Raw genomic sequence first — 16,633 nt, 5'->3', positions numbered from 1 at the left:
CAACCTGCTTGCTGCATTACCTTTGACCTAGAGATACTTTTCTCATTCTATCTTTTGGATGAGAGTGACTCAAAGTCTGAAGGAAGCTTAAAAGATTTCATGTTAATGCCAAAGGATTTATGACTCGAATTTTGCTCTGTCAGCTTCACCAGAACACATTTTCTTGCTCTGTCTTTCCAGGAGTTCGAAGTTAATCAGTTAGGTGTTTTATCCTTTACATTGTGCAGTGAACTGGAATTCACTGTTTATAGGTAGATTAGATGACCAGCCCCTCCTCTTGGCTCCACCCCCATTGGTCGCAATATAAACCCTGTTTTCCCGCTTTACCTCCAATTTACCTGAAGACCATTGTAGATACTGGCCGTTAATTGCAAACTAATAAAAGCGTGTTTGTGCTCCGCACAAGTCTCTGAGTACTGTCAATCACGTTACACATTGTAACAGAATAATAGTCAAAGGTTTAGAGAGCTAAAGTGTATGGAGACAGGCTCTTGCTTCAATTTGATTGTGAGCAAGTTCTATATAGCTGTGTTTGGCCTGGATCCCTCCAAACCTTCCCTGTTCATTTACCTGTTTGTTATGCCATGATTGGCTGCTGCCGGCTGGACAAGCCTCCTGAGACTGATCCTACCCACAGCCCCTTGCATGTTTCCCTTTCTCTATGCTTCGATCAATTGATGAGGTTGTTGGTAGTTCCTATCTTTAGTTAATAAAAGCCTGATATTTTCACAACATCAGCCTTTTGTGATTGTTGATGGGGGAAGTGAACGGCGGTGGCAGCGACTCCGGAGAGCATGGGTGAATAGTTTGAGTGCTTTCCTCCTGTTGCCATCTTGCAAAATGATGGCACCAAAATGTCACCTTTGCATTGAGGACCCAGGATGGTTTTTGAGGAAAAAAGGTGGGTAACTGTATCCACCTCCTCTGGCAGCTTATTCTATATAGGTAAATAAAAGTGCCTCTCAGGTCCCTTTTAAATCTTTCCCCTCTCATCTTAAACCTAGGCCCTTGAGTCTTAGCCTCCTCTACCTTGAGAAAAGACTGTAACTATTCACTTTATCTATGATTTTGAATATAAAATCTATTTAATTAAATATAAAATCTATGATTTTATATTCATCATTGTCAATTTATCTCTAAGATTGGAGGCTATATTTCCTTGGTGGAAGGAAACGCCGCAACAGCCATATCAGAGACGTGTATGACCACTGCCAAGTTGTGCGATAATCACCTGCACCCAACGAGCCACTAAAAGTAAGTAAGGTGTTACAGCTGACAATCAGGACAATAAGTGTTTCATCTTAGAAACACTCTGCTTTGGTCAAAGTTGAGTTAACATTTAGCAGCCTACAATCATATCAGAATTGATCCACTGGAAGACAGTCAGCCAGCTCAATGAACACAAGGGGGTTACACAAAGTGACAATCTTGACAGCATTTTAGAGGTGCACAATTTAGAGTGTCCAGACTGGCTGCATCTTTCTTCTTTCTTCTTTCTTCTTTTTCTTTGGCTTGTCTTCGCGGACGAAGATTTATGGAGGGGTATGTCCACGTCTGCTGCAGGTTCGTTGGTGGCTGACAAGTCCGATGCGGGACAGACAGGCATGGTTGCAGCGATTGCAAGGGAAAATTGGTTGGTTGGGGGGTTGGGTGTTGGGTTTTTCCTCCTTTGTCTTTTGTCAGTGAGGTGGGCACTGCGGTCTTCTTCAAAGGAGGTTGCTGCCCGCCGAACTGTGAGGCGCCAAGATGCACGGTTTGAGGCGATATCAGCCCACTGGCGGTGGTCAATGGGGCAGGCACCAAGAGATTTCTTTAAACAGTCCTGTACCTCTTCTTTGGTGCACCTCTGTCTCGGTGGCCAGTGGAGAGCTCGCCATATAACACGATCTTGGGAAGGCGATGGTCCTCCATTCTGGAGATGTGACCCACCCAGCGCAGCTGGATCTTCAGCAGCGTGGACTCGATGCTTGCGGACTCTGCCAGCTCAAGTACTTCGATGTTGGTGATGAAGTCACTCCAATGACTGTTGAAGATGGAGCGGAGACAGCGCTGATAGAAGCATTCTAGGAACCGTAGGTGATGCCGGTAGAGGACCCATGATTCAGATCTGAACAGGAGCGTGGGTATGACAATGGCTCTGTACACGCTGAACTTTGTGTGTTTCTTCAGGTGGTTGTTTTCCAGACTCTTGCTACATCATTGTGCATCATACAATAGCCTCAAAGCATCAGACCAGAAGTCAATACAAAGGATAATCAAAACAGCCAAAAAGATCTCCCTTTCCTCTATTGAAGACATGTACTTGGAGAGTTGCTTAAAGAGGGCTCAAACAATTACTGAGGACCCTTTCCATTTGGCACACAGTATTCGATCTACTACTATCAGGAAGGAGGTACAGGAGGATCAAAATCAGGACAGCTTGGCTGGGAATGAGCTTCTTCCTGTAGCACATAATAATTACATATATGTACATAAAGATATCTAAGTAAATCATTCCAATATACAGTATTTTTATATATTCATTTTAAATTATATATATAATTATTATGTGCTGTGTATTGTGTGCGCTCTGGAGAAACACTGTTTGATCTTATTGTATACGTACTATCAAGTGATAATGATCTTGAGATGGACGCTGAAAGTTTTGAATGATAATCTTCCTCAACTCATCCATTGGAACAAATGACATATCCAGATTAACATCTTATTGCCACATTCAGACCAAAGGAAGGTGTCTGAGAGAGAGTCCAATCATCAGCCTGTTTCCATGCCAGCCAACAGCACTGAAATCCAAAACTAGGACACAGTTCCTAGGGCTTGCAGGCATCAGAAACGAACCCCATTAATCAAATCTCCGAGCGGATCTGAGCTCCTGCATTAAAATTGAAACACTCAGAACACTTTTAATTCGACTATTTGCCCAAGGTCTGTTTAGTAGTTGGGCCTCCCTGGAAATGAGCAGTTTGATTGAAGAAGATGGTTGAGCAATAACAAGGTCATGATAATAAAATGAGACACTGCCTTTGATTCAGTGAATCAGCTCACATGATTGACAGCTGTAGGTTCAAACCCTGGTGTAGATACTTTTTAAGTCATTTTTTTTTCCAGCCTATTACTTCTGCTCTAATGGCTACAGAAATTATTGGTTTGTTGTTTCAGAGACAATTAAAAGGCAACCACAGTGTTGGATCCAGAATCACATGTAGGCCAAGGATTTAATGATGCCAAAGTTCATTCCCCAATGGACAATGATAAACAGATGAATTTTTACAATACAAAAATTTCCTGGCCATTTGCATTTAGATGTTTTGAATTTCTTGAGTTTAAGTTATCAAGGTGCTGTGATGGTATTTGTCATCTTGCCTCTAGATCAATACTAGCATGAGCATCCACTGTGAAGAAATGTTTTGAGAGGTTCATCAAGGACACGTAGCTAAGCAAAGGTCCAGACCCACTGCAATTCGCCTATCATCTCAATCGCTGCACAGCAGACACAATATCACTGGCTCTCCACTCTACTCTAGATCACCTCGAAACAACAACTCATACATACGGCTGCTCTTCATAGACTACAGCTCAGACTTCAATATCATTATTTCCTCAGTGCTGGTCAATATGCTCCAAACATTGGGCCTCTGCACTCACCTCTGCAACTGAATCCTTGGCTTACTCATCTGAAGGCCACAGTCAGTATGAATTGGAAACAACGTCTCCTCCTTACTTACACCTCAAGGATTCATGCTTAGCCCACTATCTCCCTCACTGTTCGCATTAGCTATAGAACCCTTGGAAGAACTGATAAGATAAGAAAATAAAATAAGAGGGATAAAAATAAAAGAGAAGGAATATAAAATCAGTCTATTTGCAGATGACATCATAGTATACTTAACAGAACTAGAATTATCAATAAAAGAATTACATAAGAAATTGAAGGAATATGGAGAAGTATTGGGGTACAAGATCAACGCAAATAAAAGTGAAGCGATGCCAATGAATAATGTGGATTTCACAAAGTTTAAGAAAGAATCACCATTTAAATGGCCAACACAAGCAATCCGATACCTAGGTATTAGACTAGATAATAATCTAGGCCATCTATACAAATTAAATTATCAGCCATTAATGAAGAAATTACAAGATGACTTAGAACATTGGAAAGATTTACCACTAACACTGATAGGAAGGGTAAATTGCATTAAAATCAATATCTTCCCAAGGATACAATACCTATTTCAATAGTTACCAATTCACCTCACAGAGAAATTCTTCAAGGAGCTAAAGAAAATAATAAGGAAATTCTTATGGAAAGGGGGAAACCGAGGATAGCGCTAGATAAATTAACAGAATGGTACAAACAAGGGGGCTTACAGGTACCAAACTTTAAGAATTATTATAGAGCAGCACAATTAAGATACCTATCAGATTTTTATCAAACAAGGGAAAAACCAGATTGGACCAGATTAGAGCTAGATAAAATAGGGGAGAAAGTACCTGAACATATACTATATAAGTGGGATGAAAAGCTGGTGCAACATTGGAATTCACCAGTACTGCACCATCTGCTCAACATTTGGAAGAAGATTCACGTAGAAAGGAAAAAAAACAAATAATCAACTACCAAAATTAATATTTACGCAAAATCAACTAATCCCTTTCACAATAGATAACCTTTCCTTTAGAGAATGGGAGAGAAAAGGGATCAAAAGAATAGAAAATTGTTTTTCGGGAAATAAATTATTATCTTTTGAACAAATGAAGTACAAATATGGTATAACTCATGGTACAATGTTTGCATACCACCAACTGAAAACCTACTTGAAGGACAAATTGGGAAGTGGGCTGAGGTTACCAGAAGGAAGCAGTTTTGAATATGTGATTACAGACACAATGATAATTAAAAGATTTATAACAAACATGTACATCAAACTGCAAGAGAAAGAGAACGAGGAAATAAGCTGTAAACCCAAACAAAAGTGGGAACAAGATCTAAACATAAAGATAAAAATTGAAAAATGGGAAAAGCTATGCTCCATAACTATGAGAAATACAATCAACACGAGGTTATGTATGATACAATATAATTGGTTACACAGGCTATACACCATGCCCCAAAAGTTAAATAAATGGGACCCAACAGCATTAGATAGATGTTTTCGCTGCAAGAAGGAAATGGGAACAACAGTACATGCAATTTGGGCATGTGAGAAAGTCGAAAAGTTTTGGAAAGATCTAAATCAGGTATTAAATAAAATCACAAAAAGCAACATACCAAAAAATCCAGAGATCTTTCTTCTAAGTAATATAAGAAGCAAAGAATTAGGCCTCGATTTGGACGAAGCACAAAAAAGATTTATTATGATAGCCTTAGCTGCAGCAAAAAAATGTATAATGTCAACCTGGAAATTAGAAAATAGCCTGAGAATACAGTAATGGTACATAGAAATGAATAAATGTATTCCACTGGAAAAAAATAACATATAATTTAAAAAATAACATCACAGTATTCAAACAAATTTGGAAACCGTACATGGAACACAACAGAGAAGTCCTACTGCGGACCTCCACCCCCTAAAATGGCAGAATGAGGAAAAGACGAAATGAACTGACCCAGTGTGTAAAAGTAGATGACACAATTTTCTTGTTTATTTTCATTTTGTGATGACATTGTTTAATGGGTTTAATGTATCGTATAGGTTGAACGTTTAATGGGTTTGGAGGGGGGTGGTGGGAAGGTGGGAGGGAAGGTAGGGGGGGAAAAAGGGGGAGAAAATGCCACTGTGTATATTCAAGAGAGAATATGGTTCATAGTGTGAAAAATTTAAAAAAAATAAAAAAAAAAGGATGCATGTTTAGCCCACTCAATATGACTGTCACCAGGCACAATTTGAATGCTATCTACAAATTTGCTGATGACATCACAATTGTCGGCAGAATCACAAATGGCAATGAGGAAGCGCATTGGAGGGAGATTAGCTGGTTGAGTGGTATCGCACCAACAACCTTGCACAATGTTAGCAAAACCAAGGACATGATTGTGGACTTCAAGAGGAAGTCAGGAGAACATAATCCAGTTCTCATCGAGGGTTCAGTAGTGGAGAAGATCAAGAACTTCAAATTCTTGGGTGTCAACATCTCTGATGATCTGCCCTGGAGCATCCATGTCAATGCAATCACAAAGAAGGCTTGCCAGCAGCTATACTGTGTGAAGGGTTTGAGGAGATTCAGTACTTCAGTGAAGACTCTCAACAACTTCTACAGGTGTACCATGGAGATCATTCTGGTTGGTTGCATCACTATCTGATATGGAGGTGCCAATGCACAGGACAAGAAAAAACTCCAGAAGGTTGTTATCTTGGCCTGTGATGTCATGGGCACCAGACTTTACTCCAACAAGGACATCAACAAGAGGCAGTGTCTTAAGGAAGCAGCCTCTATCCTCTAAGACCCCCACCACCCAGGCCATGCGCTCTTCACTCTGCCACAGGTACCGAAGCTTAAAGATGAGCACTCAATGGCACAAGGACAGCTTTTTGCCAATTTCCATAAGATTCATGAATTATCAATGAACTAAAGACCCTGCCTTACTTTGTCTTTTTTATGCACAATTTTTATTTATTTTTTTGTAAGGTGTTTTATACGAATGTTTGCACTGTGACGCTGCCACAAAACAACGAATATCGTGACTTGCTCATGACAATAAATTCTGAATAGCCTTCATTAATAATCCATTACATGATTAGTCCCAATAAATGACTAACTGACATAGCTACTCCCAGTACAGTCATAGTTATAGAAATATGCAGCATGAATAGCATAAGGATTACTTAAAGTGGTGTGGAAGTGGAAAGAAAAAAGGTTGAGAACCACTGCATTACATCCTTCAAATTTGCACCATTTGTGTGAGCCTTGTACTGCAATGGAGATACTGTATTTGACGACATATACTGTTAAAGTCAAATTTTAATTGTCTGAGAGGATGAGCAAATGTAGGTTCTTGGGAGTGACTATCTCGGAAGATCTTTCCTAGAACCAACACACCAATGGCATCATGAAGAAAGCCTCTACTTCCTCAGGAGTTTGCGGAGGAGCTAGTGGAGTTGTTCAAGTGAACCGGTACGGACTTGAAGGGCCGACATGGCCTGTTTCCGTGCTGTATGGTTATATGGTCATGGAAACAACCCCTTTGGCACAACGAGTCATTTCTCTACCAATTCTTCCCAAACTTTGGTTTTGACATTTAAGAAAAATTTGGATGGGTACATGGTTGAGAGGTGTAAGGAGGGCTATAGTGCAGGTACAGGTCAATGGGCAGAATAATAGTCTGGCATGGACGACATGGGCCAAAGGGCCTGTTTCTGTGTGATGCTCTTCTATGGCTCTAAACCATCTCATTCTCTTCACATTTTGATTGCATCCACATATTCAACCTCTCATCTACACACCAGGGACAATTTTCAGCAGACAATTAACCTGCCAACCAGGATGTTTTTGAGATGTGGGTGAAGACCCTTGTGGTTACAGGGAGAATTCCGCACACAGAGAGCACTGGAGAAAGTCGTGAGGGAAACTTCATTTTCTCAGGTGCTGCTTTTCAGTTTAGGCATTACATTGATGCTTCATTTGCTGTATCAGATGCATACACAAAATCTCTTTGTGCTACCTTGAAAGCAGCAGAGGGATCTGTCCATCCAAAATAATTTGTCTGCTCATCTCTATTTCTGGGATCTCTCTGTGCAGAAACATTCTGTCAGCTTTACCCTGCGATCCAACTAGGTCTGTACTTTGCATGTACTTTACAGACTGTAAAGTGCTTTGAGGTTCTTCTGGTTGTCAGACTGCTTCCAGCCTGCTCTAATGCGTTTTGTCTCCTTGGAGAAGCATCAATAATAATGTGTGAAGGTGAAATAAAACAAATAGGCTTTTTGGTTCCCAGAATATCTCAGCAAGGGTGGTGCTAGAGCAGAAGTGTTCCTCAGGGAAACAAATATAGCCTGAGAAAGACCTTCTCCTACTTTAGGAGAGGTACATGCCACTTTCACACTGGCACCTTGTTCCAGTAATTGACAGCTAATCTAACAGTTAAGAGTCTTTAATCAGCACACAGGTGTCGTCAAACATCGGAGATGATACTACCTGTGGTGATATGAATATACTGTTCTGTTCTGACTATAAGTGGCTGGCATACCCACTGATGACTCAATCCCCTGTAACCCCTCCCCCTGTGCCCTGGCCATAAAGGTCGAGCTCCCTTCCATTCATTTGAGCACAAGGAGTTGGGCCAGCTGAAATCTAATGTGTATTAAAGCCTATCGTTCCTCACTCAGCCTTTGGAGTCATTAATAATGGGTATTACTACCTAAGTAGGTAATATCATCTCCAGCATCTGTTGATGTCTACGTGCCAATTAGCCCAGTTTGAAAGGGACATAGGGTAGTGACACGTTGATTACGTTTTTGTGTAAGTGCAGGAATGTAAAGAAAACAAAAGATTAAAAAGGTATAAACTTTGCCGACCTATATAAATCTTTATAAATGACGGAAGGACCATGGGCAAGTCGCAGTGGGAGAGAGAGAGTTGACGGATCTGCCCTCTCAGAATTCCGTGTGGCAGAGGAACCTTTCATGAGTGCTCTGTGAATATAGCCCTTTTCCTGCCGCACAGAATTCTGGGAGGGCAGGTCTGCCATTGCTCTTTCTCTCAGTCTTTATAAATTGTGTACTATTGCCGCTAGAATTTTCCCACAGTAAATATAAATTGTGTGGCTCTACCTTCCCACAGTCTTTTACAACATAAGGGGCTGAAGGGCTCATACCATGCTGTACATAATGCTTAATTATGTTATAATTAAGCATGAATAATTTTGTTTAAATACAAGATCATAATACATTGATCAAGATTTAGGGCCGGTCCACCATTGCTCAATGCGTCACTCAGACGTCACCGTTGGAGGATAGAATCCCCTATCTCTGGGGATGGCTTGTGATGAGTGTGACAAGACACAGAGAACTGGTTAATAGTGGTCCAGTGTGGAAGGCAAAAACGCCTTCCTTAACTGGTTCACTGAACGACCAATCTACTGGTTAGCCATTCTGAAAAGGGCTATTGATAGTGTGGACAGCCAGCACCTTTTTCCTGAGGAATCAGTCACAAATACCAGAGGACATCTATATAAGGTAAGGGAAAGAAAGATTAGGGGAGATGTCAGGAATGCTTTTTTATAATGAGAGTAATAGAATGCATTGCTGGCGTGGTGGTGAAAGTTGATACAATAAGGACATTCAAAAGACTCTTAAGACAGGCACATGGATGCATTAGAAATAGAGGGTTATGGGGGTATGAGGTAGGGAGTGTTTGGATTGTGGATTAGGCTTATATAGGTCAGCAAACATCATGGGCCAATGTTCTATGTTCTGTGTTTAAGAGATTACTTTCCATGAATCATTCGCTGAACACTCGTGAAAAGATCCATGTTGTCAGACAATCAGGCTCATTCCCTGGTCTTGAGGCAATCAGAGGCTGTGACAATGGTGGCTTTTGACTTAATGAAGAATGATCCAGGCAACTCCTAGATGTGATGGCAATACCCATAGAGTAGGAACAGACTAAATCTCCTTCATTGCAGAGAATAGAAGAGCCTTTGCTGCATTGCTGCATCCCCGTGGAGAGTTGATGAGACTGCAACTGGAGCAGAATGTGCAGTTATTCCTGCAACCAAAGGAAATGCTTGCCCTAGAGTCACGATGCTGAAAACTATTGAGATGGGAAGGTTGTCCAGTGAGTAGGGTTTGAATAGGTCGACCTCAATGAAGAAAGAGAAGGGATTCTTGCAGACTTCTGAAATGAATAGTCGGGGTAGATACTGAGCCACTGTTACTCTGGCTGGAGAATTTAGAGATAGGATCAGACATCTCACAGTATGATGACAATCATTCAGCATGCAGTCAGGGAGAGATTTCTTAAGTCAGATGGCTATAAGCCTTTGGAGGCGAGGGGAAGATAATGCTCAGTTCCTGAGTGCACTCCAGACTGAGATTGGTAAATTGTTGGATAGACGATATTAGGGAATTCAGGATAAGGTGATGTGGCATTTATATGGATAAAGTTGTGAAGCAGGAAAAACTTAAAATAAACTTGAAGAACAACACATAATATTTCTCTTGGCTTGTCGTAAACCTAATAGCAGGAATATTGATTTTTACCAATGTTAGGAAGCACCTACCTCCACTGGATCTCCTACTTGCATTCTTTTTCATCAGCTCTTGTATTGGTTGTAACGGCAGCGGTACTGCTGTTGCATACCTGGGAGAGCAGGATACACAGTGCTGCTCCTCAGAGTCCTACTGTCTGGCCCTGATTCCAAGTGCTCCATACTGTCTTTAAATGGTCTGTGAAAGGAGCAATAGTGTTTTTTTCAAATCCTGCAATCATTGCGGTCTGTACCCACGAAGGCGATGCCTGAGCCAGGCAGCATAATGAGAGAGCAGCGAACTAGCACAAGGCACCAAAATCAGAGAGAACACCACATTCCACCCCCTCACCTTTGAGATAACCCTACAGGAAAGGTGACCATGACAGCAGACCAGCGAGGGGCTCAGTGGCTGAAGGACCCACACAAGCTGCAGGCTGCTGGAACCAGGATTTGAGAGGGTGCTGAGGGCAAGAAGAGCTCCTGAAGTGTCTCAGGCTCAGAAGACTTCCTGAATGTATTGGAGGTTTGGACTTGGTTTTCAGGTTGCCAATAGATTCACCAGGAGTCTGTGAGGTTGCAAAGGCTGCAGGAACACTGGAGGCAAATCCACGGGTGCTCAGTGTCTCTGAAGGGAATTTCTTCTGCTTCTCTTTCTTTCATTGTTAAAGGCACCAGGCAATGCTCCTGGCCACTCTTTGTTTGCCTTATGGCAGACAAAAATTGAAGTATATCATATATATTTTATTTTTATGTTTATTACTTGATGATAAAAGGAATGTTGAACCTTGTTTACTTTTCTTTCTACCTTCACCCCTCCCAACCTTCCTAGTGGTCTTTCCCTCAACTGCATCTCCACCTCTCATATCTTCCATGCAATACCCTATCACCTCAGCCCCTCCCTCAGTTTCTTCCTTCCTTTAAATATACAATATCACCATCCTTTTACTTGTCTCTAGATTAAGGATTCTGACCTGAAATGTTACCTCACCATTTCTATCCTTGGATGCTGCCTGACCCACTGACCTCATCCAGCAGCTCAGGATTCCGCCACCTGCATTCTTTATGTTTGTTTATTTTCATAATTGATGGAGCACACATTCCTCTTTCTGCTCGAATGTCCTGTCCTGTGTTTTATGTTCTGGTAGCTGGAATTAACTAACCACCCTCCTTCTATCAGAGCCAAGGGAGTGGACACATTTCACTCAACAGGATTCTGCAGAGAGGACTCGCCCTTTGAGGTCTGAATCTCTATGGCTTGGTGTATAAACCCATGGTGCAAACCCTAGTGAAGGCCAGTAGTGACAGTGATGTGGAGAAGACACTTGACGTACTTGCATAAATCCTTTCCATGCTGGATGTTGGAAGTAGTCCACTTGATTTGGACTCCAGTTTTAAAAGCACCAGTACCCATTTATCTCAGGTTCTTGATATTTTTTGCTTTCTCTCAATGACTATGGGCAGCTGGCTAAAAACCAGTGAATACATTAACATGCATAATATAATGATTGCCTATCACTTGCACTCCACAGTCATTTCCATCAACTGCATTTCTCCCAAACCGTTCTGTCTAATTTCTTTCCATTACTCAATATCAATTTGCTTTTCTTTTTCTCTTGCATTTCATTTCTTTATATTAAATTGATTTTAGTAAATTCCTTGAAGGACTGTCTTCTTCTGTGCATATTTATGGTAACATTTCCAGCTAGCTTTCACCAGAAAAGCAAAGCTGCTGTCATTTCAATCCTACAGGGAGTTTACACAGGCTGTAGAAAGTAGGTCAGCATCCGTTTGCCTCTAGATTTCACTGTGGTGTCAAGGATGTCCACTTGCATCATGTCATTTGATGGAACAAGCATCCTCTTTTAGTTATATCTTCCAACCATGTTTATTAACGGAAGGATGCACCTCAGAGAGTCTCAAATCACTTTATGGACAATTGAGTGCTTTCAAACAAGACTCTGATGCATTGTAGAAAACAGTAGACAATTAGTGCATGGCAAGGTTCTGGACAACCAATTTCAGTAATATTGATTGGAGAATAAATCTTTGTCAGAACTCTGGGAATTTTTTTTTAACGTCACTGTGGGATCTTTAATGTTGATCGCAAGAGGGAAAATGGGCTTCAGTTTGATACTTTATCGAATGATGGCACGAAGCTGATGAGTGAGTCAAGATTATAACCTCAGTCCCTGGTGTAAGGAACTTGAACTGTTGACACATTGACTTCAGTGGGGAAGGAGTTATAGACTGACCCACAATAATCTTTCTTTTCACCAACATGTATAAAATGAAAACATAGTATTGCCAAAAAGAGCTTATGGGCTTAATTACTGATTCCTGCTTCTGATAGAACCATGGAACATTACATCACGCAATACTGCCTGATTCTTAGAAATCCTTAATCACTGAGTAAAATGAAGACAGGCAACTAAACTGATTTGATTCTGATGAAAAATGTCAGTGCAAACAATGGTAATCAAATTAGAAACATGGGAGATTTGACAGGTGAAGCAAATGGAGAGGTAAAGAAAAGACCCATTTGCAGTAGATGGTGGATCAAGGATAGAAAGGCAAGGTATGTAAAATACTGAGACTGTGGCAAATTGCCAGTGGTTGAAGGCAGGAACTTGCAACTTGTATGAATTATGCAGATGTGTGCGAGACTTGCCAATGCACAGAAAGCTTCAGATCAAGTAATTGGGATTGGTATATTCTTGGTGGTCAGCAGGAACATGGAGGGCTGTACAGCCAGTTTCTGTGTGCTATGACAGAATCAGTCAACAGTGGAATGTTCTTTGTTCCTTGCTCCTCTTTCCCTATTACCCCTCTCTTTGCTTGTACAAACTCTTAAATTCCTATCTTTTTCCAGTCTGAACTGTTAACTTTGGCTCTGCACAAGCTGCTTGAGCAGCAGAGCTTGTGCTTCAGAGCACATGTGGTGGTGGGAGAGGAGAGGAGGCAGTGATTGAAGATTGAAAAACCAGTACAAAATAATTGAAAGAAGAGGAAATAGATAAAGAAAACAAGTCATTCTAATTAAATGTATAGTTTAATTTTATATAATAAATAATAAAAATATGATTTTCATATTTAATCTGATGGACAACTACAATGCAAACCACAACCTCCTATCAATATTAACAGGGCTGTTGACTATCTATTCTCTATCCCTCTCTTCTGCTCTCACACATTCTCCCCTTGATTGTTTGCACATTCACCTCTTCCCTTTCCACTATCCAGGGACTCAAAGGCTCTTTCTAAGAGTTGAGAGTTCAGGTTGCATCTCTGCAAATCTCTGGTGAGACCACACTTAAGAGTATTGTGTTGAGTTCTCGTCACCTTATTAGAGCAAGGATGTGGAATCTATGGAGGGGTTGCAGAGGAGATTTACCAGGATGTTCCCTGGATTGGAAAATGTCTTATGAGGCCGGATTAGCAGAGATAGGACTTTTCTCTTTGGAGTGAAAAATGATGAGAGATGACTGAATAGAGGTTTACAAAATCCTGAGAGGCAGCAACTTTTTCCCAGGGCAGGAGAAGAAAACAGCAGAGGTTATCTGTACAAAGTGAAGGGAGAAAAGTTTAGGAGAGATATCAGGGTAAGTTTAAAAAAAAATCCTTTGCCAGGTGTGGCTGAAAAATTAGGAGCGTTTAAAAGACTCTTAGACAGGCACATGGATGAAAATATTTTTCTTAAATACTTATGAGAGTTACAACATAGAAAGGGCTTTGATTTTTTGGTAGGAATATATCAGTCAGCAAAACATTGAGGCCCAAAGGGACTGTACTATGCTAGAGTTCTATGTTCAAAGTGCATAACTGCTTCATTTGTATTCCTTCCAAACTAGCGGGCCACATTTGGTGAGCAATGTGGTCTCCTCTACATCAGAGAAACAATGCAGTTTTGGTGGCTGCTTAGTGGAGCAAAGGCCAACCCTGAGTTCCTGCTTCCTGCCACTTTAATTCTCCATCTTACTCCAGCTCCGATCATCTACTTGTGGCCTCCTGCAGTTACATGGGAGTTTTCTGGGACACTTCATCTTCTGTGTCTTTCTGGACTCAATGTCAAATTCTCCAAATTATATGTACCTGAACTGTCCATCTGTGACACTGGCTCATTGGTACAGCCTGACCTGTATGCCCCACAGACATACATTCACCCATATTATCACCCTCTCATTGTTTTGTTATCCCATTTGACCACTGCAACTTTCCCCATTGGCAATCCTGACCTCACCCTGAATATTCCAGTTCCACTTCACATCCCTCCTTCGCCTTCTCAGTAATTGAAGTCAATTAGTTTTTAACTCTTGCCCAGATCTGAAAAAAAGCATCTTGAACCTGCTGACATATTAACTCTGTTTTTCTATCCACAGGTGCTGTCTGACCTGCTGAGTGTTGCCAGCAGTTCCAGTTTTTGGTGTCAATCGACATGGATAGTTAGGATCCAGACAGTGATCCCTGTGGTCACCCATTAAACATAGCCTGCCATTTATTTCTACTCTTCCTTTCTTTTTGATATGTTATTCAAGCCTTAATCCACATCTGTATGTTACCCATGATTCCACTTTGTCTTCCTTTGTTCACTAACCTCCTGTGTGGGACCTGACGGAAAACGCTCTGAAAAATCAGGTGGACCATATCCGCAAGTTATTCTCCTTCTACTAGATACACATCAAAGAACTCTCATAGATTAGTCAAACCTACATTCCCTTTTATAGTTCTATTTAACTCATACATATGATCAGTGTCTTGATGTCTCATCCTTTATTTGGTTGGAGACTGCCAAGACACATTATAGGTGTTGTTTCTCCAATATGTGGATGGCCTCGGTTTGGCAGTGCATTAGGTTATGTTTGATACTGGCATTAGGGATGCAGTGTACTATGCCAGGATCACATCTATGGCCATATAATTAGCTAATGTCAAAATTGTTCTCTCAGTTTTCTTCCTTTAATTTCTGATTTAAGGTTCCTTTATTACCATGTTAAGTTGTGTTTGCTGTAAAGGCAGACAAGTGGGTGCTACTAGCCTGGTGCCCCCACCAATAAGAGAAAGAGAGCCAGAAGAGAGACCTATGGGTTTGCCTCCTGAACTCCCATCACCTCCCACCCATTTCCGTGTTGAACCTGAGCTCCTGATTCCGAACTTTGGATACAATCACGAATTTGTTAACCCTCTAGTCTTTCTGGAGCTCTAATTGCCATCGACATCCTCATGGAAACCTATCCTGATACCTCTCCAGCAGCCCACAACCAGGTGTGGGCTTCAACTACCCTCTGCCTGCTCCCCTATCACTTTTCACTTTTTGTCACTTCATCCCTCCCACCTTTATTACCTGTTAGCCTGTGGTTCCCCCTCTCACCTTCCCTCCTCTCCATTCCTCCTCCCCCTCCCTTCCACCATTTTATTTAGGTGTTTGTTTTTTTTTCTTATACCCTGACAAAGGGCCCAGGGCTGAAACATTGGTTACCCTTTACTTCCTTTGGATGTTGTGGGACCTGCTGAGTTTCTCTAGCACTTTTGTGAATTGACCTTGACCCCAGCATATGCAGACTTTCTTGTTTAACTTTACTGTAACCAGGGACATTTCCTACATGTATCAAGGTCACTGAAAGTCTCCATGGATTTCCACATGGCGCAAGGTGCACTTTGGTGATCTGCACTTTCAAAGTCAACTTTATATAATATAGTGTTTGTCAGAAAATCTTTACCAGCTCCCCCATACTTAGTTACTTTTTTGCACCATCATCACTTCTGAACTGCGGCATTGCACTTGAAGCTAACACTGTGCCAATTTGCTCCTATTCATTGCACTGCTCATTGATCCTTTTACCCACCAGAGTCTGCCCCAAAAGCACCATGTGCTCTGAAAGAGCCTCTGCTCAAACCATTAATAATGACCATTTTAATCCCTTAATCTCCTTCAGTGCCTTTCCTGATAATGAAATTCATTCCTCAATAATGTCATTACCTGAAATTCTTTGCAGTCCATTCAAGCGTTGGGGAAGACAGAATGGTGAAGTTTAAAATCATTCTTTATGGCTCACTATAGCATCACCACCTTTAATGCAGCTCTTCTTCCTCATGTGTATATACAAAAAAAATTCCTACAGGTTTTTTTTGAGAATCTTGTACATTTGTGGTTCCTTTATGAAATGTGCGAATATAACAGATGTCATTGATATCTGGTACAATGGTTTCTATGGCAATCATTCATTATTTAAGACACAACCACCAGAGAGAAATGTAAAATTACATTGAGATCGAAGTGCTGAATCTCAATTCTTTTAATCCTCTTAATGGTTTAAATCATTTGGGAATACTTTGATACAATATTACCATCTTAATTTTTATTTCCAGTGCTAACAAGTATTTGCATATTTAGTAAATTTTACACATTTACTAAATATGCTTTGCAATGCCATGTGCAAAACTACATCA

General features: G+C 40.9%; 1 long non-coding RNA gene across 1 annotated transcript in view; it reads right to left on the bottom strand.

Annotated features, from left to right (window-relative positions):
- Window positions 1-16,333, bottom strand: part of LOC138756282 (uncharacterized) — a 35,906-nt gene extending 19,573 nt beyond the window's left edge. The window contains exons 1-2 of the long non-coding RNA XR_011352945.1: window positions 16,164-16,333; window positions 10,220-10,385 (exon numbers count right to left, since the gene is read on the bottom strand). This is a non-coding gene — a long non-coding RNA (uncharacterized lncRNA). The remainder of the gene's footprint in view (window positions 1-10,219; window positions 10,386-16,163) is intronic.
- Between the last annotated feature and the right edge of the window lie 300 nt (window positions 16,334-16,633).

The sequence above is a fragment of the Narcine bancroftii genome, chromosome 3 (assembly GCF_036971445.1).
Source record: "Narcine bancroftii isolate sNarBan1 chromosome 3, sNarBan1.hap1, whole genome shotgun sequence".
In the NCBI taxonomy this organism is placed as follows: Eukaryota; Metazoa; Chordata; class Chondrichthyes; order Torpediniformes; family Narcinidae; genus Narcine; species Narcine bancroftii.
The sequence above is the reverse complement of the archived record's forward strand: the minus strand, read 5'-3'. Positions and strand labels throughout refer to the sequence as shown.